Source organism: Argopecten irradians, unplaced genomic scaffold (genome assembly GCF_041381155.1).
Source record: "Argopecten irradians isolate NY unplaced genomic scaffold, Ai_NY scaffold_0943, whole genome shotgun sequence".
Classification (NCBI taxonomy): Eukaryota; Metazoa; Mollusca; class Bivalvia; order Pectinida; family Pectinidae; genus Argopecten; species Argopecten irradians.
Genome location: NW_027188410.1, coordinates 12,944 through 19,614, shown reverse-complemented (window position 1 = coordinate 19,614; position 6,671 = coordinate 12,944). Strand labels below are relative to the sequence as shown.

At 38.0% G+C, this 6,671-nt stretch overlaps 1 pseudogene; it reads left to right on the top strand.

Moving 5' to 3' along the window:
- Window positions 1-716: 716 nt before the first annotated feature.
- On the top strand, window positions 717-6,301 carry LOC138313810 (uncharacterized; annotated as a pseudogene).
- Window positions 6,302-6,671: the final 370 nt, after the last annotated feature.

The following is a 6,671-nucleotide window of genomic DNA, read 5'->3' as shown; positions in this document are numbered from 1 at the left end:
TTTGCCGTTTTGCTTAAACCGCTTGGACAGATTTGACATCATAAAATTTTAACCTGAGACCGAGGAACACCTGTTCAGAGGTTGACATTAACCTGGCTATAAATAGACACATGGAATTCCCCGTCTCTTCTTCATTTTTTTAACCAATCAAAATAGAACATTGCCAATCATCGGACAATAGCCAAATCAAACATGGCAAACAACATTAGGATTAGGAAAGCTATTTAACACACGTTAAATGTAGGCTAGCTGTATATTCAAAGTTTATTTTGTGAAAAAGCATAACCGAAGTACTAAAAGTACCTACTGAGGATACGTGGATGAAGATTATCTGAACGTTTTTATTTAGTCATTGCGCTGTCCACGCTTCAAAATTATTTCAAATAGCAAAAATTTATCATTTTATATCACAAAACAAATATTGTAGCTTAATACGAGAAATTGTTAAACTTTTGAAAAGTGATATTTCCCTCGGTCTTCGGCCTCGGGGAATCTCACCTTTCTCAGACAGTCAATATATGTATAATGTCACGGTATTTGTGTACTTTGCAATAATAAAGATATTTAGTATTTGCATGTTGTGTTTCCAAGTTGTTATCATGCAATGACGTCTAGAATGCTTAATTTCATGGTATGAAGTTGTATATATATTTCAGGTTTTATGTCGTAATTCTTCCGATTTCAAAGTATCATTATTTTTATTTTTCGTTTTACAGCACATTTTGTAGTGGGGAATCCTTTGATGATCAACTCAACGCTAAATGTTACTGGTATGTGATAAAAAGTTTTTTTTTATTTGAATAATTCCATTTAAATTATAGCAATAAAAACAATCGTTTGATAGATATTTTCAATTCATAGAACTTTAACAATTTTCATTGTTATACGCGTTTCTGAATATGCAAAACAAAAGCCAGATTTGGTACCAGTCTTTATAACGAAATATTAAACAAAACAGACTTATATGAAAATTGAATATTGGGTTATCGTACGTTTTAGGCTACTATGGGGGACAAAACTGACGAGAGATGGTGGTCGGTAATGCTAATGCGTCCTGGCTTGACGCATTCCATAAGTATATATCGCCCATGGATATACCATGGCAATCTCTTCAGCATCTCATGCAGGCGAGAAATTTACTCATCTCCGAAATCATCTTTATCAGTATCATCCAAAGTAAGGATGAACTTTTTTCAATTATCTATGAATATTCCATCCTAAATGTCTTTTTTCTATTGAATGAATTCTAAAATTTCTTATTACAGCGTACATGATATATTTCTGACAAAATAAATGATTTTAGTCTCTAAACTCGCTCACAAATTCGTGGTTGAAACCCCAACTTTTGATTTTTGAAATAAAATCATTGAAACAAAGTATCATTTAAGTCTTTTAAGCTATCAATTCCCGTTTAAAAACATGCACATACTGTATAAGTTATATTAAAGATAAATGCTGATTATCTTTAAATTTCCATTTACCATTTAGTCGGGGAGTGATAAACTTACTCACTAATTTCATAGTTGAAATCCCAACTTTTGATATTTGAAATAAACGTTTGAAAATCGTTGAAACAAAGTATTCTTTAAGTCTTTTTTTCATTTACCGTCTAAAATATCATAAATCATATCTCCGTTTGCACAATGTGTTCATTGTTTTCCGATAGGATCATTAACGTCCCACTATGGATTGGACTAATAAAACCTAACTTAGATGGCGTCTGGTACGTCGGCGACCAATGTCATCATACCGTGAAGAACCACATAAGGAAGACCTATCTCAACAACACGGCTGGTGACCGCCAATGTCTGTTGATGAATATGTCCGTGAACACAGAGCTAATGGCCTATACCTGGTATGCGGCGTCTTGTTTGACCGCGATCCGTTCATTTGCCGAAATTACCTCGGTGAGTCGAACTATTTATTACTTCACTGTATCGTAAAAAGTTATTCTGCTGCTATGGCTGGTAAGTATTTATTTACGAAAAATTCTTAACTTTCTCTGAATTGAGTGATATTGGGACGCCTATTTGCCAACAAATGACAAAGCAAACATCACTCAACAGAAAGACCTGTTACCTAAGCATTCAAAAACTTAAATGGCTTGATGATTTACTTGATAGCATATGGCCCTGTTTTCCTGTTGATGTTATGAAAGCAGTTTCTTTGTTTTGTAGATTGGTTATATATAGGTGCGCGTTATCAACGTTTACTTAAAATATTTTCTTACTCTTGCTGTTGTGTGGGTTTTTTTAATTACAATAATAGTCACAATAACATAACATAACAAAGGTTTCTCCTGGTGTAGCCGTCGAAACATCGATTTTGGAATTGAGAATTTAATTTTTCAGTAAGCGACTCCTAATTGAACAAATTCTGAACACATTCTAATACACAACAGAGTCAACTATTAGAGTCAATTCGTTTTAACAATTGTGTGTTATAGGAGCCAGGTCTACGGAATCGTTTGATGGGATGAAAATACAGAATATCGGCAATACCACATCCTTGTCAATTCAGTCAAACACGACACTTGGACACTGTAAGGGGGATCTGATATCGTCGGATAATGTATTCATTGCTGAATACAATTATAATTCATCAAACTGCATCCTATATACCAGATCAGAACTCGACCTGCCGAAAAATGTCAATCTGACCGAGGATTCAAGCGCCATCTCTATTGTGAAAACAGACGAAACCATAGGTAGGTCGCACCGGCAATCGTAACGTAATGAAACAGGATTATACATATACACCATCTTACTTATGTTTCGTCATTAGTAACAGTTTAGCCAAAAACGTAAAACCTATTTCAGCCATTATTAGATGTTCTAGCAACGTCGGTTGGTGCATACTCTCCATGTTTTCATTCGTGTATGTATGTCCGATATAAACGATGATCAACTACTAAAGCAGATTATACTAGTGTTTGTGGTCATTTCTTATGTTCTTATTACAATATACGTATGCAAGATGCTGCGTATCAAGTCGCATAGAGGAATATGAATTATTCCTTCTCTTATTCCAGTTACTGTCCTACAGATGTCAGATATTGTGTATGACAATGCATATGACATTACTGATTTACCATGTAAGTACTATTGTACTTATGTCGTTTGATTGTTCTCCACAAGTTAAGAATAGTGCACCAAATGACCCAGTCATTCGCTGGGACAATGTATTCAGTATTTTTTTCTGTAAGTTTATTCTTACTGTTTATTTATAAAGTAAACCCACATGATTTAATGCATTTAAAACAATCATCTTTCATTGGTGTTTATTTTAATACGAAAACTAGTTAAAGCATTAAATCTAATTCAAATGTTACTTATGAACGTATGTCCATGAATACGGGATATATCATTTCGTTATATGGTACTTAATATGTGCATGTATACGTTATACTAAAATAAGCTTTATCCCTTATATGTTTTCTGTATCGCTGTAGAGTGTAAGAGAATTGAAAACATGTACAGTCCTATCAACAAAAGAGAACCTGAAGAGGGAGATGGTAGTGTTCGTTACGTTTATTATTATTGTAAGTGTATGTGTTACCATTTTTTTAATTATTTTACAACGTACTCTAAGAACTGTATAGGTGTTGTAATATGTATGTGTATAATCGAACTTACAGGCAAACCTGTCCCGCACCGAATTTAATTGAATTGTACATTCATAGTTAATCTCCCTTGATATAACCTTGCTTTCCGACCAGCCCTCCTTGGTTGGCTGCTGTAACGTTACTATGTATTTGAAATAAACAACATATGAACCCACAGAGGCATATCATCGTTTATTACAATTGGCGAAGAGGAAGTGGACGAAGGTACACACTAACACAGAACAGGATGGCGACTTTTGGGCAAAATCGACGAGTTTAAAAGTGAAACGGAGGATCTGGAGCCAATACGTTGCAACGGATTCAGGAACATTACTACTTCGCAGTCTCAACATAGATTACCGATGCAGGAAAACAAAGGTCAGTTTTGTTATCGGTATGTGGCGGCAAAAAACGTATAAACTGATTAGCAGTTTGGTAGCCCCGGCCTAAACCGGGCGATAAGACATTTGATGAACTGAAAAACTCTCGTACAAAACCATCAACATCCGAAAACCTTCAGAAATCGTACAAAGGAACAAATTCTCCATAATAGATTCCGCACAAAATGGCGAATCAGTCTTGCTAACTTAGCTATTTTAGCAGGAAATTAGTTCGCATAACAGAAGGACTGTAATTTTGGGGACATCTCGTTGAAAGTATGCTCAGAGATCAGATTGGTATTGGTGGTGTGTAATCGATGACAGGAATCAGAGGCGTCTGTTATCAATGGGCCAAATGACATTCAAAATGGCACAGGACCACTGCCTCGGCCAAGGATAATAGGCTAGTAAGAATGTCGCAAGATCTACAGACAAAACCTAAATCCAGCGACACACCCAAATACATACGATTAGTAAACAGGTCTAAAGGCCAGCATGAACATGGTGCTAAAATTGTCAAAAACATGGATCATAAATATGAATGCTCAGGGGTGTGTGGTATCGTGAGGGGCTAAATCACCCAAGGGGCTGAATGCATCTTTTCAGGATGCGGAATGTTTTTCTTGTGTAAGAAAGGAACACATAGCCAAGACATGTCCGAATCATGGGAAGTCAAAGACACAAAAGCATGAGAAAACACATAAACGACACACCTAAGCAGTTTCGGGGATTAAGAATCGCTCAACGGAAACACACATACACTATATGAGTTGTGATGATGACAACGAGGTGGTGGTTTAATCCCCATTTGTTCGTCTCATCCGAAGGGTACGAAAGACCCGATACCTTGTGCGAACATGAAACATTGTAGAGGTCGCTCAGTTCATATGGAGGTCCGAAACAGGTGCGATCTGCCTACTATTTCTAAGTCCGTGCTACTGTCGAGGACCAGCAGGGAATCGCACCGTAGCATTTAGGAATGTCAGTGAAACGGGCTTAAGACTTATACAGGTGAGGAAATTCCTATTTGGGAGTTGGCCAAGTTGAATGTATCATTCATAGGCCAAGCAGAACGACTACCACTAGTCGTAGTGGAAGGGAATGGCCCAAGCCTATTGGGTCGAGACTGGCTTAACAAAATAAGCATGGATTGGACATAGAAAGTTCACACTATCAAAATCAGAGCCTGAAGTGCCAGGGCCCAGCGTTGAAAAAATATCCTTCACAAGTTTAAAAGGTTTTCACAGAGGAACTTGGTACAGTGAAAAGTGAGTGAAAGCACACATCTATATTGAGCCTGATGTCAAGCCACGTTATTTGTCAACCGAGAGGACCACGTACCATACGCTCTACGAGAGAAGATAGAGTCGGAACTTGATCGGGTTGGTCAAGGAGGGTACTCAGTTCAAGCCTGCTTGAGTTTTTTCCGGATGGAGCCGCAACCTATTGTTACCTCATTGTTAAGGAGAGATAAGTCGGTACGAATTCTGTGGGCGATTACAAAAATAACGGTCAAACGAGGTGTCGAAGATAGACATTGGTCCCGATTCCGAAAAACAGTATGACTTATACGCAACTTTTTTTACTCTTCTTTTTTTTTTTTTCTTTTTTTTGTCTTTTTTTTAAAGTGGTGTAAAGGGAATTCACCAAACATGGTTATCAGCAAAGCTTACCATCAATTAGTGCTTGAAGAGGAATCTATACCTTATGTGAACGATTAAACACTCACAAGTGGTTTTATATTGTTATAAACAGCCATTCAATAAGGAGTTGCTTATGCTCCATGGGGGATCTTTCCCAAGGACGAAGGAGAACATACCTACTAGGGAATATCAAAGAGTCCTCGTGCGTATCGTTTGACATCCGTTGGCGTTTCAGGTGCAACACATAAATCGGAGCATATATTGTCAAATGTACGTGAAGTACTTAAAGGGTCTGGCATCCAGAGGGCCTATGGGGGGCGGTTTAAAACGGATGAAATGTAATTTTCCTAGCAAAAGAGGTCTATTTATCTAAGGTACACAGGTGTCGGATGATGGGGGGCGGCAATACATCCTATATCCTGATAAGGTGAAGGCCATTCAGAGTTATGCCTCCACACATAACACATGTAACAGAGAACTACAGGCTTACACTGAGAATTGCTGATTTGTTTTACAAGATTCCTACCTAACCTGTCCGAACATGTGTTGTCTCCCTGCATGAATTATTATCACAGAACTGCCAATGGAAGTGGGAGAAACAGCAAGATAAGGCATTTAAAGCGGCTAAGGAGCTGTTTGATGTCAGCAGAAGTGCTGGTGCACTACGACCCTGAAAAAAAACCATCATAAATCCTGTTGTGATGCGTCTCCTTATGAATAGGAGCAGTGTTAGCGTTGAAGATGGAAAGATGGTTCGGAACGACCTGTCGGTTATGCCTCTCGTACTCTTTCACCAGCTGAGAGGAACTACTCCACCACTTGGAGAAAGGAAGGTCTCAGCATTTGGTGTTCGGAGTGAGAAGAAATTTCATCAATACCTGTACGGACAACCCTTTCACACCTTTATACAGAGACCACAAACCGCTTGTTAGGTTCTACTGGAAGCGAGGATAAGAGGAGTGCCGAGAACTATCTGCAGCACGTATCCAACGTTGGGCATTAACTCTGGCAGCTTTACGAGTATACCATAGTCAAACGTGAAGG